Raw genomic sequence first — 19,174 nt, 5'->3', positions numbered from 1 at the left:
AGGCCCGGCCCTGCGCACTCGCTGCCCCGCCTTGCAAAGGACCCGGGGGCGCGCCGCCCGAGCGCGACGATGCACCCGCCTCGCACCAGTTGCGCCTCGGGCTCCGCGGGCGCCCGCGTGGATCGCGCCGCACGGTCACGCCCTCCGCCCTCTCTCCTCTCGGAGCAAGGCGACCGCGGTGGCACAGCTCCCCCTCTCTGTGACTCCGCTCAGTGGCCTCCAGAAGGAGTCGCCCCTCCCGGGCAGAGCGCCAAGGCGAGCTCGCGCCCGCGAAGGCTTCCCTCGTCCCCCGGTCTGGAGAGCACGCTCGCCATCCCGGTCCCAGCGGCCACTGCCGGGACCCAACTTTGCAGTCTGTTCAAATATGGAACTGTCTGTCTGTCTGTCTTCAGCTCAGCACCGGCCGTGTCCGCGGCGTGAGCTCAGAGGCTCGCATCTCTCTACAGCTCGTGCATGCACAATCATCTCTCTCTCTCTCTCTCTCTCTCTCTCTCTCTCTCTCTCTCTCTCTCTCTCTCTCTCTCTCTCTCTCTCTCGTTGTCTCTTTCTCATTGCCCCAACGTTCTCCTTGTTCTGTCCGTTATTACCTCATCCTCGCTTGCATGGTTCCCTAGCTGTCCATCAAGGATGCGGAAGCCACGCCCCATGGCCACTCGCACCAGCGATCTAGAGCTTGCATGCCCCCTGTTGGTCCAAAACCTCAAGTACAGGTCAAAGGCCACACTTGTGACCACTGAGAACCTGGGCCAAGGGTTCCCTGCGTTTACATAGAGAGGAGAAGTTTTTGTTGTCCCATTTCTCTTTTATTAGAAGACACACGATAGACCGATTCATCCTGTAGTGTCTATGTGAATAAAACCAAACAGCAGAACAAACACAAGCTAGACTCGCTCATTCTGATCATCAATGGCTAAAGAGGAAACTATTGTAAAGTGTGTTCTGACTACAGGGGCTTGAAGCCTATATTGCACTTTATTGCTGGGCATGGTACCTCACATTCTCAACCTCCACACTTAAGAAGCAAAAGGGTAGAGAATTTCATGCCACATAACCAGACCAGCTCTCCAAAAGAATTAAGCTAAACATTTTAAAGAGAACTACATATTAACCTTGTCAGGGAGCACAGCCTTTGTTTCTCCGTGGGCCGAACTGTGGAAACAATGAAGGCGTCCTGACAAAGTGGAGCTGGAATTTGGAGTAATTTTATATTGGTAATAAGATTATGAATCGCTTTAGGAATGGCTTTTCCGGTTTCATGTGCTCTTTATATTTGAGGTGACCATCAGAAAACTGCTCCTAAGCAGATAAACCAGGAATTTCCAGGTAGAGGAAGCTTAAACTAGAGAAAAGTGGAGGTGGGGATTAAGAAATATTTAATTGTCTGCTTGCGGGACAAACAGGAAGCAGAAAGAAATAAACCTTACTTTTTGTCCATTGTCATTTGTGCTCAGTCTTCTTGTGCCTACCACGATAACATGGCAGGGTCTTACAGCGGAACTGAAATGAATCACAACACAGGAAAGCAATTGCAGCCCGGGTACTTGCTAGAGAGAGTGAATATGCAGATGAGTTTACATTAGTAATTAGTTGTAGTAGTTAGTACTGATTGTTAACCTGACGGGGATTTAGAATCACCCAAGAGGCATGCCTGTGAGGACTTATCTAGAGTCCGTTAACTAAGGTGGGAATACCCACCCTAACCTTGGGCAGCACTGTTCTATGGACTTCACTCTCCACGGAGGAAAGGTAAAGTGAGAGTGGCCTTTTAGTGCTTGTCGGTCTTTCTCATTACCTGTCGCATTGTGACCAGCTCCACCATTACTTTCCTGATATCAAGAACTGTGTTCTTGAACTAAGAGTCAAACAGTAGTGTTTCCTCCCTTCTTTCAGATAGTTTAACGTGATAACCAAACGAGCAGCCGACACATCAACTATAGTTGCAAAAGTATCTAGTTTAATAAGCCACACTAACTTATAGTTCATTAAAACCAATCTGCAAATAATAATTTATAATTTGAAGTCGACATCTTAAAACTATTTATATCCCAATCTCAGCTAATCTGGGTTACAAACCCCCTAAAATTCAAAAAACATCTCATTTAAATGTCCAAACTGTATCACCAAAATAGTGTCTTCTGCTGACGCCTGATATAAAACTCTGTAAACAAATGACTCAACATGTTATTAGGGCTTATAGTGGTCATAGTGAAACCTCTCTGAGATTTAATGGGATAAAGCCAGGCTTGAAGAGTTTGGTAACAGCATTTTTTTTTAATGTTATCATTACTCCGACAAATTTTAATTATTTAAAATATTTTAACTTTTTCCATGGAGTATTCATAGCAAAACATCACTTTTCAGTCACCCATCACTATGTAATAAACCACTCTGAAATTAGTGGCTAAAACCCGCAGCTTGCGCTTTGGTTGGAGGAAGGCTTCAGCACACAATGCACCTGGATCGAGCAGCATTAGCTGCTGGCCGCTGGAGTAAGATCGCCCAGCTGAAGTCAACCAGAGTTGCTTACTTTGCTTACTGTGCTGTCACTTGACAACTCAGACAGGGTTTTCTGACCACAGACCTAAGCAACACTCACGGCACCCTTGCTGCAAAGAACCTGGCTCCCAGCTCTAAGTGAGACCTCAGACAAAAATCCTAATAGAAGCTGAATTACCACTTGCTATTTAAAATTGGTTTGCAAATCATGGTAAATCACCCTTGGTTGAAAAGGCTGAGATTCGTGTCTCTCCTTTCCCCTTACTATCTGATTATAACCACGCGATGTTTGCAAAACTACAATGTGCATTGTTAGTGATACAGGCACAGTTAAAACCCAGAAGTTGCTATCATGACCCTTTACCCATCTATCCTGGTGCTATATTCTGTTTTGCATGCAATGTGTTATGAGTGTGCCAGATTTTTTTTTTCTGTTTACCCACTGAAGAACTAGTGAATTGTTTTGGGTTTGGGCTATGACGAATAAAAGTTCTATGAACAGCCTCAAGCAGGATCTTTACTGAGCATTAAGCTCCAGTCCTCTGTGATAAATATCTGAAGTTATAACTTGCAAGATACTAAGGTAGTCTTCATATTTTTAAACCCTGCCAGCTTTGTATTTTCTATTTTCTTTTAACGTATTTGTCATATTGTCTACACATCACCAGTACCATTTAATGCCAGTGTGTTTTGATTTAGCTTTTCTGATAGGTGTGTGACTTCTTGTGCACTCCCAATCCTGTGAGTATTTAATGGTAAAGATATTTAACAGCTCCCTGTGTGGCTATTTGTCATCTATGTAGTCGCTTTGATAAAATGTCGTTCATGTCTCTGGCTTGAAAATACATCAAACTGTAACTTATCTTCTGAATACTTTATGGAGGCCTTCCCAAAGTGAAAATACTACTTAGGTTTTCAGCATTCACTACTGTTTTGCATGCAATGTGTCACGAGTGTGCCAGATTTTATTTTCTGTTTACCCATTGAAGAACTAGTGAATTGTTTTGGGTTTGGGCTATGACGAATAAAATTTTTCAGAAAAACATCTCTCATAAATACATATCTTCAAATCCTTAGTAAATTATTAAACAGAACTCAGCAATAACATACACTATGACTAAATAGGTTTTATTCTGGGGAAGCAAGTCTACACTTGCTGAATTACTGAACACAGTAGTGAGAATGGACATTCTTACCTTGTTCTTAATTGTACAGGGCAGCGTCTGGTCATGGTATGCATTCAATGATAAGTGGATATTAGCTCAAAAGCTCAGAACACCCAAGATACAATTCAAAAACTACATGAAGCTCAAGAAGAAGGAAGACCAAAAGGTGGATACTTTGGTCCTCCTTAGAAGGGGGATCAAAATACCCACGGCTCACAGCCAACCAATGAACTGAGCATAGGATCCCCATTTCTCTAGCTCCCCAATAGGAGCTAGAGAAAGGACCCAAGGAGCTGAAGAGGTTTGCAGCCCCATAGGAGGAACAATAATTTGTACCAACCAGTACCCCCAGAACTCCCAGGGACTAAACTACCAACCAGAGTACACATGGAGGGACCCATGGCTCCAGCTACATATGTAGCAGAGGATGGCCTTTTTCAGACATCAATGAAAGGAGAGGCTATTGGTCCTGTGAAGGCTCAATGGCTTAGTGTTGGGGAATGCCAGGTCAGGAAAGTGGGGGAAGGGGTGTTATAAGCAGGGGAGGGGGATGGGATAGGGGTTTTTGGAGGGGTAACAAGGAAAGGGGATAGCATTTGAAATGTAAATTAAATATCTAATGAAAAAGAATTATAGTAGCTGTGAGTGTTTTGTTTAGATTCTCTTTGTTAAAGTGAAGTTTCCTCTAGTCTGAGGGCTTTAAACCATAAACAGAGTTTTATGCTATACTTTTTGCATTTGTGAATAAAATCATGTGATTTTCTTTGATATGATAATGAAGTGTAGACTTGCTTCCCTAGAATAAAACCTATTTAGCCATAGTGTATAATTAAAATATTATTGCTGAGTTCTGTTTAATATTTTAGTAAGAATTTGGGGATATGTATTTATGAGAGATATTTTTCTGAAAAATTTCATTTCATTTCTTTTTTTCTTCTTTGCACTGTCTTTGAATGGGTTTTGGAATCCAACAAATATGAGCTTCATTACACAAGTTGGGGAATCTTCTATGATATTTTAATTTCTGGAAGAGCTATGTGAATTCTCTGAAATATCTAGGTGTGAATAATTCTTTTCAGAAACATTTTAGTTATGAATTAAGTTTTCTTAGTTGCTATCCCTATAGCAATTTAAGGAGCTGTTTGGCTTGTATGTTTTAGGGACTTCGTTCATTTCTTCAGGGTTGTGGAATGCATTGTGTGGAGTTGTTCACAGCCCTTGTTTGTTATGTATATGAAGTCCTCCATGTCTATCACAATCTTCCACTTCACTCATGATATTTTATTGAAAAGTCACCTATCTCTCTTACCATTTTCCCTTTATTACTCTCACCTTCCTCATCATCATCATTCTTTCCCTTCTGCTCGTCCTCCTCACTATCTTCCTTCTCATCATCATTGTTAATAGTAGTAGTAAATTTTTTGTATATCCCTTGTCTTTCTCTTTTTCTAATCTCTGTGTGTGTGTGTTTCTGTATGTGCATATCACTGCCTGTGTGTGCATGTGTGTGTGTGTGTGTGTGTGTGTGTGTGAATGTGGATGCCACAGGCTGATTTAGAATATACTCAATTGATTGCCTGAGCTGGCTGGCCGATGAACTTTAAAGACCTACCTGTCTCTGCTCTCCACTGCTGCCATTGCCACTGCTCCTCCCTCCACCCCCAGCCCTCCCCAGTGCTCGGGATGATGTGCCATTATGCCTGACTTTGATGTGGGTGCTGGGGGTGCAAGCCTAGGTCCCCACTGGGTCTCCTCCCCAGCCAACTTCCCCACACTCTTGAAATAGAAGCTGTGCCTTGGATACATTTCAATACATTCGTATTGAAATATAAATATTTATGTACTCAATTTGCCCGCTTTAGCTGTTTCCCACAAATCCTGATGTGCTCATATTTGTTTTCACTCAATTCGATGCATTTATCTTGAGACTTCCTTTTTTGATACACATATTATGTACATGTTTTGCTAGTATCCCAACACTTGAGGAGATTGACCTGGTGTCTCTGTTTCTAATTTCTAATTTTATTGTGGTCACCAAATAAACTAATACATTGAACTTTTCAATGTATTATTCAATTTATTGGGGTGTGTTTCGTAATTCAAGATGTGTTCTTTGCCCATGTGCAAAGGTTGCTCATTAAAAGGGGGTGCTGTTGTTGGTTCTAAAGCTGTTCATTGTTCTGTGCTGGCTTGTGATATTTGTTTAGTTCTTTTGTACCTATACCCAGGCTAGTTTTCTATGTAACTGCTCTACAGAATTCTCAGCAAGAATTGCTAACTTCTCCAGTTATAACCATGAGGTTTTCTTTTTCTGTTCTCGACTCTGATAAGCTTTGCTTCACATTTGTTGTCACCTTGCTGTTTTGTGTGCCCATGTTTAAGATTACTTTCTTCTAGATCCCGTCAGTGAAAAACTCTGACACTACAGCTTGAGCAAGCTTCCCTAGTAGACAATCCTCCATGTATGGTGTCATCCATTGTTGGTGTCATCCTTTGTTGCTGAAAGGAACAGCACTGGCCATACAGCTCACTGAGAAGGCAACTGATGCATAAATATAAAAGTACTGAATGAGGTCTGTGTGAAGAAAGCCAGCAAACCAAACCACTGAAAACCAAATGAACTGGGAAATATACGCCATGGGAAGACTCAGTAGTGCTAAATTACCCTTTTTCCCCCCTAGAAAACATGAACAATAGATCTAGTGAAATGCCTATAGAAAGCCTACCAAGGTGATTTTGAAGATATTTGCTGAAGGAAATATGCTGGTTTAAATATGGAATTCTAGTTTTTCCCTGTCAATAGATAACCAAACAACTTGTGTTTGCTATCTGTTAATTCTGTGGCTGTTCTAATCATGGCGGTAGGCTTAATGTAGGGATCCTCAAGGACTCATGTTCAAATGCAAGACCTCCCTCCCTCCCTCCCTCCCTCCCTCCCTCCCTCCCTCCCTCCTTACCGGAGTCACAGAAGCTCTACATCCTCCTTATGAGCTGCTATCATGACCTGCTGGTCCTTAGATGCTACATTTGTGAAGTGACAGGCTATAGCTTCTAGGGTTCAGTAACGGCTCTCTGTGTCTCCTGGCAGGAGTGCTTCCCTTCAAGGGGGCCAGGATGATGAGCCCTGCACTGGGGTTACAAGAAGCAGGGCCAGGACTGTATTCTAGCAAGCAGTCCCTGTCTTTATCCCTTGCTTCCCAGGGATGTGTCAGAAACTGATGTGGGCCTCCCCTGGCCTCAAATCAAGATATTTGGTGGTTACATTTTCTCCTGGAAGCTCCACTGTGCTTACACAGTGTCTGCCCAGCTATCCCAGGCTATCTATCTTAAAGTCCACTAACTCATGTTGGTGATCTCACTTGCAACCTTATTTCCTCTGCTCTCTGAAGCTTAACAAGCAAGTTCTAGGTATTAGGGTGTGTCCCGGGGCATCTGCTCCCATATTCCTCATGCAGCTCACTTAGAGTCCCTTGCTGCTCACGCTCAGGGCTGTGTCCATTGTCCATCTTCTCAGGGAGTGTGACATGGCCACTCCTGACATTATGACTTGGTAAATCCGGACACCAATGGCAAGCTCTGGATGCATAGTTCCCTGATTCCTCACTGTTAGGTCACTCAGAATAAGGCTAAATACCCATAGATGCTTTTTACAGCAGAGTTGGTTCTTCCCACAGGAAAAAAAATTAGCCTTGGTTCAAAATCCCAGAAATCTGGGCTGTGATTTGTTTTTCAGTTCATGATACTTTTATTGAATCTGATAGTTTTATTATCTACAGAGAAGCCAGGATGCATGGCCAAAGCAGGTATGCTGTCTTAATCTATGACTCTTAGGAAGATCCTTTTTTTAAAAAATAAAAGAAATTATCTATCTATTTATCTATCTGTATCTATCTATCTATCTAATTATCTATTTAATTATCTATGTATCTATCTATCTATCTATCTATCTATCTATCTATCTATCTATCTATCTACATCCTAAATGCTGCTTACCATCCTGGTCCCCCCTCACAGAATTCATCCTTTGTCTCTGAGAGGGCAGCCCTCTTCATCCCCCTACTCTGGTACATCGAGTCTCTCCAGAGTTAGGCACATCCTCCTCCACCGAGGCCAGACATGGCAGCCCTCTGCTACATATGTATCCAAGGCCTTGGACCAGCCCTTGTATTCTCTTGAATTGGTCTCTGGGAGCTTCCAGGGGTCTAGGCTAGTTGACACTGTTGGTCTTCCTGTGGGGTTGCCATCTCCTTAAGGGCCTTCAATCTTTCTCCTAACTCTTCCACAGGGATCCCTGACCTCCGTCCAATGTTTGCCTGTGGATATGTACATCTATCTCAGTCAGCTGCTGGGTAGAGTCTCTGGGGGGGGGGGGGGCTGCTGTGCTAGGATCCTGTCTGCAAGCACAACATAGCATCTATAATGGTGTCAGAGATTGGTTCCTGTGAGATTGGTTCCTGCCTGTGAGATGGGTTTCAAAATGGTCCATTACTGGGTGGCCATCCTTCAGTCTCTGCTCCGTCTTTGACCCTGTATTTCTTTGGGTCAAACGTTTTGTAGGTGGGTTGGCGTCCCCATCCCTCTACTGGGGATTCTGTCTGACTATTGGAGGTGGTCACTTCAGGTTCCATATCCCCATTGTTGGGCATTTGGCTAAAGTAATGTGTGATACCTTTTCTAATGTGAGGTACAATTCACAGCTGGCAGTCTGTGTGAGAACCTGCAGATGGGTGAGACAGCACAGCCCCTGTGATCTATGCTGCCTCCAGACCCAAATAAACCAATCAGAGGGCATACCTCCTTCTTCCCGGTGGAGTGCATATGTCTCTCTTCTAGATGGAATATGCAAGATTTGAGTTTACCATGGTTAGGAGGTTCTGGCATGTCTCTAATTTATAGAATTTATGATTATTCTTAGGGCTTGTTTCTCATCTCCCAAGGTGCATCATGTCGGGGATCTCATGCATTTTGCATTCTGTTATTCCCCCTCCCCTCACACACACAAAGACACACATACGTGCGCGCGCGCGCGCGCGCACACACACGCACACACACATACACACACACACACACACACACACACACGGTGCCACATCTACACTGACTAAGCTCTTGAGTACAACATAATTTGCAATTAACTATCACGGAATTTTGGATACTCCTTTTTCTAGTTAGCGAGTCTCAGTTAAGTCATATCAATAAGAGAACACATGGAAGAGAAGGCTTTCTGCGATCCAGGGATCAGTTTCAACAGGTTGCTCCACAGAATAGCGGTTCTTTTATTTTTACTATTTCAAGGGTGTACTTGCTGCTTATATCCTGCAGGCGGAGACATTGTGTTAGAAATAACCGGTGAATGACGTCACAAGCTTTCATTTCAAGCTTAAGGGGACTTTCCCGTTCTGGGTTGCTTTTGAGAGTTTATACAAAAGGCATCTAAAGATCGACACGTCCACAGGAGGCCGATGGTAACCAGGAGGATGCCCTCTGAGACGGAGAAATGAAACACATAGCACAACATCCCGCAACAGCAACTTGAATCCTTTCGTGTGATCTCATTCATAATTTTCTCATTGCTTTCCTTCCCCATTGAAAATTTCACATCAATCAGTTGGCTTTAATGCTTTCCTTCAACTCGATCACTGGGAAAATCAGAAGCTTAGAACAATATTCTTGCACAGGAACCCGGGAATACGGAGATACTGGCAAGGCAGAGCTAGAGCTCAGCCGTACGGATAGCAGAGAGGGATAAAAAGGCCATGACCAGCCCTTTTTAGCTCCTTGTTCTAAAGTTGGCACCCAAGCACCAGTATGCATGTCAGACTTTCAATATTCTCAGTTAATGGCAAGTTGACCAGGATGTAACTCCACCTCTACCTTTGTTCTCATTAACTTCTCCCCTCTATTTTGTTTTTTTTTCCCTGTAATTGAGAAGGTACTTGTAGTTAGATTTAAAGCCACATAATTCATAGTGACTTCATTTCTTGATCCCTAATTACATCTACAAAGTTCTTTTATCCAGATAAGCTAACTTACATTCATGTCCTGAGTTAGAACTCAAAAAGCCTCAGAAGGGGTATACTTCAATGCAATACACCCACTTCTTCCTGCTATCTTGACTCATATATGTATACTCATATATAAAGATGTATAAGTAATTATATATATGTATATATTGAAATGTACTTTCTTTTTAATCATGTGTACACATGTGGTGGGTGGCTATGGGAAAATATGTAAGTGTACTTTATTTATTTATTTATTTATTTATTTATTTATTTATTTATTTATTTTTGAGACAGGGTTTCTCTGTGTAGCCCTGGCTGTCTTGGAACTCACTCTATAGACCAGGCTGTCCTCGAACTCAGAAATCCACCTGCCTCTGCCTCTGCTGCCGCCACCACCACCACCACCACCCAGCTTGTAAGTATACATTCTTGTTTCAACATACCCTATGAGGTAGATCACAGTCATTTTTTGGTTAGGAACACTGGGCAAAGTTTCAGGATTATTCATGGGAGCCACTTACACAGCAAAATCATAATAAAAACATCACAGAAATGCGAAGACTGTGGCATTAAATCCACAAGGAGAGGGTACGGTGCTCATGGTGTGAGGGCTGAGAAAACTTTAGAAGGAGCTCTGCTCCGTCTGTTCTGGGAGCCTGCATGAGGCACCTCAGTCTTCAGTTCTATGTGCAAAGTTGCAAATGAGGGAAAAACACCAAAAGGAGGATTTGATTTGGGTGATTTTAGGTAGTTTAGCTAATTAGTTAATATCAGTTTTAGGAAGTAAGTAAATTTGGGGGTGCATGATTTAAAATTCCCAAAAGAGTTAATAAAAATATTATGTTGGGGAGAAAATATGGGATTGAAGATAAGTTACTTACTGTCTTTTGCCTTACGTTCATGAATTGCTACAGTGGCTACATTGTATTTGAATTGTGCTTCCAGAATGTATCATTGGGGGATGACAGAGAGTAGAAGCATCTCATCATACACTGGCAAATATTTCGAAATAAACAGAATCCTGGGGAAGCTTGCTCTTAGCTTAGTGAGTTTTATCTCCTATCACCCTTACCACACCCTCACACTCCCTCACCCACTCCTCTGCTTTCTGGTTTTAGACACACGGCTTCCCTCAGTGTGAAAGAATGTACTTTCTGGCAATGTTTTATTATTGGGAGATTGCTTTCTTCCTCCTGAGAGAAGCCAGACTTCTGGGGAGCACACAGCTGGCGACTTTAAGTTCCAATGTGTAAAGGACTTAAGAAAAAAAGTGCCTACCCTATGCACAAGTTCCACGGGTTGGCTTTTTTGTTGTGGTTGTTTCGGTTGATTTCGTTTGTAAATTACAGATAAAAAATTTAAGTACTATGGGATGTACAGATTGGGATTATTTATTAAATCTGAAATTCTTTTTTTTCTGATTATCTTAAAAATGTATAAGGAGACAGACGCGCCCCCCCCCCCCGCACTTGTGCAGCTCAGTCTCCATGTGGGTCCCACAGAAACTGGGGGGGGTGTCCTGTAACTTGACTGAGGAATCCATTTCCATCTGGGCTGCCTTGTCTGCCCTCAGTGGGACTTAATGTGTTAGGGTGGTGCAAACAAGGGTGGTGCATACAAGGGTGGGGACACTTCTCAGAGAAGTGGAGGGAGATGGGGAGAAGGACTCTGTGAGGGTCCACCTGGAGGAGGGGCAGTGTTTGGGATGTAAATAAATAAATTTTTAAAAATGTATAAGGATAAGGCAACCTGGCAAAAATAGTTTAGCTTATGACTCAGTATGAAAGGTGTATCAGAACAGGCAGTGAAAGTTAAGTATTTTGGAAAGAATAATGGTAGAAAAGACACATGAGAGACAAACACCACATTTAAAGCATCTGTGTGTATAAGTGGGAGTAAGTGTGGGTGAAATAAGTATGGAACCCAGAGGGGTCATTAAGAAGAGGGGTGGGGAGGAAAGAAGGGTGGGCGGGGTGGACGACAGGAAGTGTGAAATGAGAACCTGTGAAGCGCTCGGCATCTGCCAGCACAGCTGTGCTCTGATCTCCGCACTCCAGTCATGGAATCATATGGCCACACACATACGGCACCACTGTATGTGCGTGTAATAAAAACACGTTTCAAAGAGCACCTAATGTGACAGCAAAGGGGGAAATACTGAGGGTAGAGGGCAGCAGGGAGGAGCCAGGAGATGGAAGGGAGGGGTGTATGGGCGAGAACCAACTATGCATAAAATGTCTTTAGAAAACATGTTACTTTGTGAAAGAAAGGAAGGAAGAAAAGAAGAGAGAAGGAGGGGGAGGGGACAGGAGTGGAAGGGAGGGGAGAGAATTGGAGGGAAGTAGGCCTCTGGAGACAGTCGGAGACGTGGCTCAGTTGGTACAGTGCTTGCCTAGCATGCATGAGGGCTCTGGATTTGATCCCCAGTGCCTCATAAACTGTATCTGATGGCACAGTCCTCTAGTCCCACAACTTGGGAGGTAGAGGCAGGAGGATTGGAAGTTCAAGCGCCAGTGAAGAGAGAGCAGAAAGACTGGAAGTTCAAGAGCTGCGGAGACGCTCATCTTGTCAGCCCTGTAGTAGAAGCGTAAAGACACAGTTTCCATCCACCAGACCTCCCGCTACAAATGAACAAACGGTGCCTCCAAGCTTGCCTGTAAAGCGAAGGCTGCTGGAAAGATCCTTGTAGCTTACGGACCAACCAGTCTAGCTAAACGATCAGTGTCCAGGCTCAGTGAGGGATCTTGCCTCCAGCAAATAAGGTAAGTAGTGATTGAGGAAGATTCTGGAAACAGAATTCTGCCTTCAGTCATGTACCACATAATACACAAGTTAAACAGAATGATAGAAAATAAAATAAAAAAGCCGTTAGAGCTCATCTGAAATATCTATGTAGAAACTAATCAAAGATGGAAAATAGGTAGGTTATGTATTATTTCAGTAGGAAAAAGAAAGAAAAATATATATGCATGTGTACATATATATTTATGTATGTATATATATATGCATATTCCAATTTTAGGTTGAGAAGGGTTACCTTTCTCATATATATGTATATACATTTACACATGCATATATTCATATATGTATATGTGTTTATATATATTTAAATTTATATATATATAAATATAAATCTCCATATATATATATATATATATATATATATATATATATATATATATATATGGAGAGAGAGCAATATAGTACACACATATATAGAGAGAGAGTTTAAGTGGAGTCATCCTACATGGGAACTAATGCTTCTTCCAGAAGCTCTAATCTGTCAAAGAAAACTTCCAGTGCCAGGTGTGGAATACCTTCCTTCCATCTGGTGGTTCTCAGAGACCCCCAAAGCAATACAAGCTTTTACCATTGTTCTTGGTTACCTTCAAAAACATGATGAGATTCTATTGCTAAAGATAGGACATATTTTGTCTATAGAATATGAAGAAAACAAATTAGTTTCAACCTGAGAGTTTAGTCCTTGCTGGTTAGCTCTCATAGTTCCGGAAAGTGCCGGCATTTGGAGGGGGCGCTAGTAACAGTCTTATTTGGGTGTGAACCTTGTGAGCTGCAATAACCTTTGGCTAGATAAGACATGTCCATGTGTGCAATGGTGGCATAAATGTTATAAGAATCACCAACTGGTTTCTGGTTTCGCTTAAGACCCATTTCAGAGAAGGAAACTTGTGCTGGTACTATAAATATGACCAAGAACCTGTGGTTGAGAAACTCAAATGCTTTAGAGGAGAACCTCTTTCTGTTATTTTACTACATTGATATAGTATCAAATTGTCTTCTGAAAGCATACCTCTACTCCCATAAATAAAATCAACTTTCAGCCCCTATTGGAGAAGCTTCTTTTGACTGTGTGCAGCAGTTGCTGCAGAGACTTGCAGCTAGTAAATGTGCAGAGAACAAATGTCTGTGCAGTGCTCAGCCACAAACGGGACATCCGTATTGTAAGCCCTACTCCAAAGCTCAGGAGATATTGTAAAAGAGGAGGAGATAGGATTAAATGCCTGGGGTCAGAGAGGACTGCTGTGAAACACTGTCTTTTGGACATGCCATGGCTGTTGCATTGATACACTCACAGCCTATATGAATGCTTACATAGATCTGCACAAGTTCAAGCCAGTCCTGACTGCAGCATCATAGAGAGAGAGGCCACTGAGGCCTTCTCAACCAGTCAAGAAACTGTTAGCAGTTGGTGGCGACTGAGGGTAGTGCATGCCATATACCTCCAGTGATATGACATTCTGAAAAAGGTAATAAAAAGACAAAGACAATACAAAGGCAAATATAATACAAATAAAAAGACAAGAAAATAAAAGGGTAATCAACTGTGTTCAGAACAAGGGGAAGAAAGAGAAACAAGAGACACTATTTTTTTTTCCTAGTCATGTGCCCTCAGGTAGGTTAACTATGCTGTAGTGCAGTTGTTCTTAACTTCTGGATCATCATTCCTTTGAAAGTTGAGCAACATTTTCACAGGGGTCACATATCATATATCCTGCATATCAGATATTTACATTTTGATTCATGACAGTAGCAAAATTGCAGTTGTGAAGTGGCAATGAAATAATTTTATGGTTGGGGGTCACCACAACACAAGGAACTGTAATAAAGGGTCACAACATTGGGAGAGTTGAGAACAGCTGATCTAGTAGATAGTTTCACATCTGTGTATATTTTGGTATTGCTACTTTTAGACTCAGAGGATTATGATAAAAACAAAAGAAGAGGTGGAGGAAGAGTAGAAGAAGGAGAAAGAAGAGAAGACATAAAGTTAATGAAATGGAAGAAATCCAGATGGAATTAAAGAGGCTTATGAGTGTGGTTGTGATCAAAATATACTGTATCTCCATGTGTGAGACCCTCAAAGAACAAGTTAAACCTTAAATTTTTTAAAAATAAAAGACATATGGAAGGTATACACCAATTATTTCTTGGGAGATTATGAAAGAAGATCAAATAGGTGCTTGCAATATCTGACTTGTAAGTTGGATCTCATTTGGTGCCTTTGCAATTTCTTCATGAATTACCAGTATTGTTATGACAACAAGACATGACATCAACTTAGACATCTTCACTGTCAGAAGCCATCTAGGAAAGACTAAAGAATGCAAATGAGTTTTTTGGAGGAGGCCCACCAGCTTGCATGGCCTGTGATTGGTGAGCTCTGAGATACAAGGTGACCAGAGACTTCATCTCAGGATTGCTTCTTGTTGCTGATACCCTTTCCTGTCACTATTACACAGTCTATTGATTCCTGGACATTAGTCCACCATATCAGGCAGATTTATTGCAGAATCAATATAAAATTGTGCTTTCATGTAATAATGCTGTGTTGACAAATTGATGATTTCATAATTCCTGATAATGGTTTTATAGAATTACTAAATTTATACAAGTAATTTAAAGCCCTCTATAGAATAAAGCTGCAAATAGATCCCTGTAAACCTTCATGTATTACAGGCTAATTGCACTAGGATAAGAAAGCAGGCTTGAAACAAATTTGTGATCAAGAAAAAAACATTCATTCTAAGTCAGGTCCAAAGATGAATCCACAGGTGTGCACTATGATAAAACAAGGCAATGTGAAACTGTTGCCTTGAACTTATAATGAACTTATATAGAATGTAACATTGCTTTGAACTTACTATTGGCATCTTTAGGTAATTCCCCTTTTGTGAAACATTTTATCTATGAGGTAATTTTATTAAAAACTTTTGTCTAAGAAGGTATAAACTGCCAGAGAAAAGAAATAAAGTGTGCAGCATTTGGGGCTCTGTCCTGTGCACCACATGTATATGTGCAGCTTTGGGGGCCCTGTCTAATCTAACAAATGATGATATGTATATATCTGTTTGTCTATATCTATGCATACACATCCATGTGTAGGTGTATATATATGTATGTATGTAAGTACGCGTGAACACTTGTGGAATTTTTGAGACACATGGTCAAGCCCAGTCAAAAAAAAAAGTGTGTCTGTGTGTGTCTATGTATGTGCCTCACAAAGAGTTAATGACCTCCAAGCTTCTTGCCTGGCTAGGAAGGGGCCCTTGAACCAGAGAGAAATGAAGCCCTTTTGTTAATTCCCTTGCTGTTACCAATTTGAGTCGAATTACTTAAGTAAGCAGATTTTAGTGACAGACTAGCAAAAGAAAGGTAAATTTCTAAAGGCCATCAGGTTATGACCTGCAGAACAGTAAGAGAGAGTTACAAGGCTAAAGGTCATCAGTCTTTGGCCTTATTCATAATCTGTGTCCCTCCTCAGTTCCTAATCCCTTGCTAGGGATGTCCCCAGCACTGACACATCATCTCTCTCAGCAAGTTTTCTCCTGGCCCCAGGGCTTTGGGTTGACATCCTCCTCTAGCTGCAGTTTTATAGAAGATATTGTCTCCTCCTCTCACACATAAAGAGGCTCTCATTCTTAAGTCCATTATATTCTAGCTTCCCTTAACTAGCCTCTACTTCTTTAATAAATCTCATAATCCCCAGAAGATCTCCAGCCATCCCAGTATGCCTCAAATCCAAATCCAATAAACCACAACACAGAATCAGAAGATGCTGAATGCTGGTGTTGGGAATAAGACCTCTCATTTGTTATTGTTGGAACTTGCAAAATAGTAATTACTTTGAAAGAATTTTGGCGGATTTTTACAAAGCTGAACATTGTCTTAGTATAGACTTCAATTATACTCTTTGCCTGGTATTTGGCCAACAGTTTTCAAAATGTATATCAAACAAACACCAAAGCACAAAATTTTGTAGCAGTTTTATTCATTATTTCCTGAACACTGGGAGGAACTAAGATCTCATGAAAAAGAGAGTAAATAAAAAAGTTGTAGCAAATCTGTATATCACTATGCAGTAATGAATAGAAATGAGGTATTAATCCACAAAATATACAAGAAACATCAATGGTCCATTGACAGTCTTAAAAGGTATGTGACATTCTGGGGAAGGTAAAACTATGAGGACTATATGAAGATGGATGGTCACCAGCATTCAGGAAGAAGAAAGGACAGAATGGGGACTTGATGGAACTGCCAAACTACTCTGTAGATTGTTGCAGGATATTTGATCACACAGGTTGCAGACAAAGAGAGCAATATAAACACAGGTGAGCCAGAGAACAAGGAAGAAGTTGAATATTGAAATAGATTACCAGAGTTAGTATGAGGACAAGCAGAGCAATTCAGTAAGAAACTGAGAGAAGCCAGATTGAATCAGTCAGCTTGGGCAGGAGTTTTGAACCTGAAAATCTGAGTTGAATCAGACAGCTAGAGCTCAGAAAGAACAAGAAAGGGTGAGATTATTTATCAGTAAATCTCAAAGGATGAAAACTTTCTAGACATATATGGAGACTAGAAGCTTCCAAGTCTAGGCTTGGGTTAGCAGACTGAGGCAGTAAGCCTGAAATATGACATTGCATCAGGAGATTAAAAGTCACATTTATAGTAGACACTCTAGTAGATAAATGGTATTACATATCTGCTAAATCCAGTAAATGTCACACTGTGAACTTTAAATTATACAAATTTAAAAAATCATTTAGAAACTCAAAGGCTCAGAAGACAACATGAATGTGGGTTATCCTAAGAGAATTTATTATTTGTGTAACCATTCCAAATGTTTAAAGACTCTCTTTCAATTGGAGTGTGTGTCGGGTGGGTAGAATCCTTGACTCAGCTTTAGAAGGGAATGGCATATGTCAGATAAAAGCAAAAGAAATTGCATAGGATCATTGTTTAGTTGATAAAACATTATTTCTCATCCAAGTACAGATAACAAATTTTGCAATGTATGATACTGCTGCATATTATCTTCTATATATTTAGGCATATACCCATGCAGTTATAAAAATATCTATTATGTGTCATTATAATATGTATGTTTATGAATCTATGTTGCTGTATCTATATCTATGCATTTTTATCTATATCGGATATTTATCTATGAGTACATATATACTTATCTATGCATATGTCATTTATATATTTATGTATATCATGTATATATGAATTAATGTATATATTTATGATTGCATTTATTACCTATCTATACATGCACATATCTAAATAACTATTATCTATGTATCTATACTTGTATGTATGTATATAAGCATCATCTATGTTTTTATCTATCTATACTCTGATTAATCAGCTAACTAAATGACTGATATGTGGTAAAAAAATCTATATTTCCTAAAATTGGAATGAGAATTTATAGAGACTCACTGAGAAAAGGCTGAAATATTCTATGCAGTTATGAATCAGATTTGGTTACATCTATGATAATTCTGTAATTTACTATAGATACAAATGGCTATAGGTGCAAATATTTATAGATCTATCTATCATCTATCTATCTATCTATCTATCTAATCTAATCTATCTATGCAGGTTACTACATACACATATATTTTTTGCTGTATTTTAATTCAGTATTTTTAAGATGGAAAGCACTCCTCCCATGATACGGGAGACATAGATTTAAAAAAAAGAAAATATATTACTTAAAATTCTCAGGGGTTATCAGGGTGGCTCAGTACTACAGACATGCTTAAGAGTCGTAAAACACTGGGTTCAAATTTCTGCAGAGAGGTTTGGAATTTGGTGGGTGCAGTGCATTATTAGAGGTAGGCATGGATGCACAAGCGTGAGGAGAGCTGGAGGTAGGACAAGTGTGCATGGGACAATGGGGCACAGTTGCTGTGCCTTCACTGATATTCCTGAATAATTGAATAAAACAGTCAATAAGAAGAAAGAAATCCCAATTGCAGAATAATCCTAATGAGTTATGTAGATACTCTAGGAATATCTACTCCAGGAAGGAGGAACATTAAGTCCTAAGTCTTTAAACAAGGATTGGGAATAGTGACTTCCTTCCCATGGTTACAAAACAGACCGTGGAAAGAGAAGGAGAAGAAACATAACTTCACAATGGAGAAATCTGGTAACTAGCACTTCAGCAGGTGATATGAGCCTGCAGCATTGAGTAGAAATCTCATGACTAAATAAACCTTTGATGTGACAGCATGAAAACGACACCTGGCTGTGGTCACCTTCAGAACTCATAACTCAATCTAGTCATCAGAAAGTCATCAGTAAAACCCCAACAGAGGCACAAGCTAAAAGCTTCTGACAAATATTCTTCCTACTCTCAGGGTCATTGAAACAACTCACACAAGCTGCCATAACCTTCAAGAACCTAAAGGAGACAAGATAAATAAATGTAAATATGGAACAGAAATTGGGGCGTTTGTTATAAGTTAATGATCCAAATAAAATTATAAGATCTGTAAGTTAGATTAATTATAAGAGTAGATAGTTATTATCTGATTTTCAGTTGAAATGTGTGGGGAAGAGGCTTATGAACTCCAACTCTTAGCTGAGGGTTTCTGGCAGTTGAAGACTACTAGGGAAGGAAAAGTCAGTTTTCTTCAGGGTATTGGCTCTGGAAGTTCAAACATGCTCCAGTATCTGCCCCAACAC

The 19,174-nt window shown here is 40.7% G+C and overlaps 1 protein-coding gene across 1 annotated transcript in view; it reads right to left on the bottom strand.

Moving 5' to 3' along the window:
* Positions 1–614, bottom strand: part of Dtx4 (deltex E3 ubiquitin ligase 4) — an 852,074-nt gene extending 851,460 nt beyond the window's left edge. The window contains exon 1 of the mRNA XM_052189328.1: positions 588–614. The gene's annotated coding sequence lies outside the window, so the exon portion shown is untranslated. The remainder of the gene's footprint in view (positions 1–587) is intronic.
* Positions 615–19,174: the final 18,560 nt, after the last annotated feature.

The sequence above is a fragment of the Apodemus sylvaticus genome, chromosome 1 (genome assembly GCF_947179515.1).
Source record: "Apodemus sylvaticus chromosome 1, mApoSyl1.1, whole genome shotgun sequence".
NCBI classification, from domain to species: Eukaryota; Metazoa; Chordata; class Mammalia; order Rodentia; family Muridae; genus Apodemus; species Apodemus sylvaticus.
Note: the sequence above shows the minus strand (reverse complement) of the source record. Positions and strands in the feature narration are given on the sequence as shown.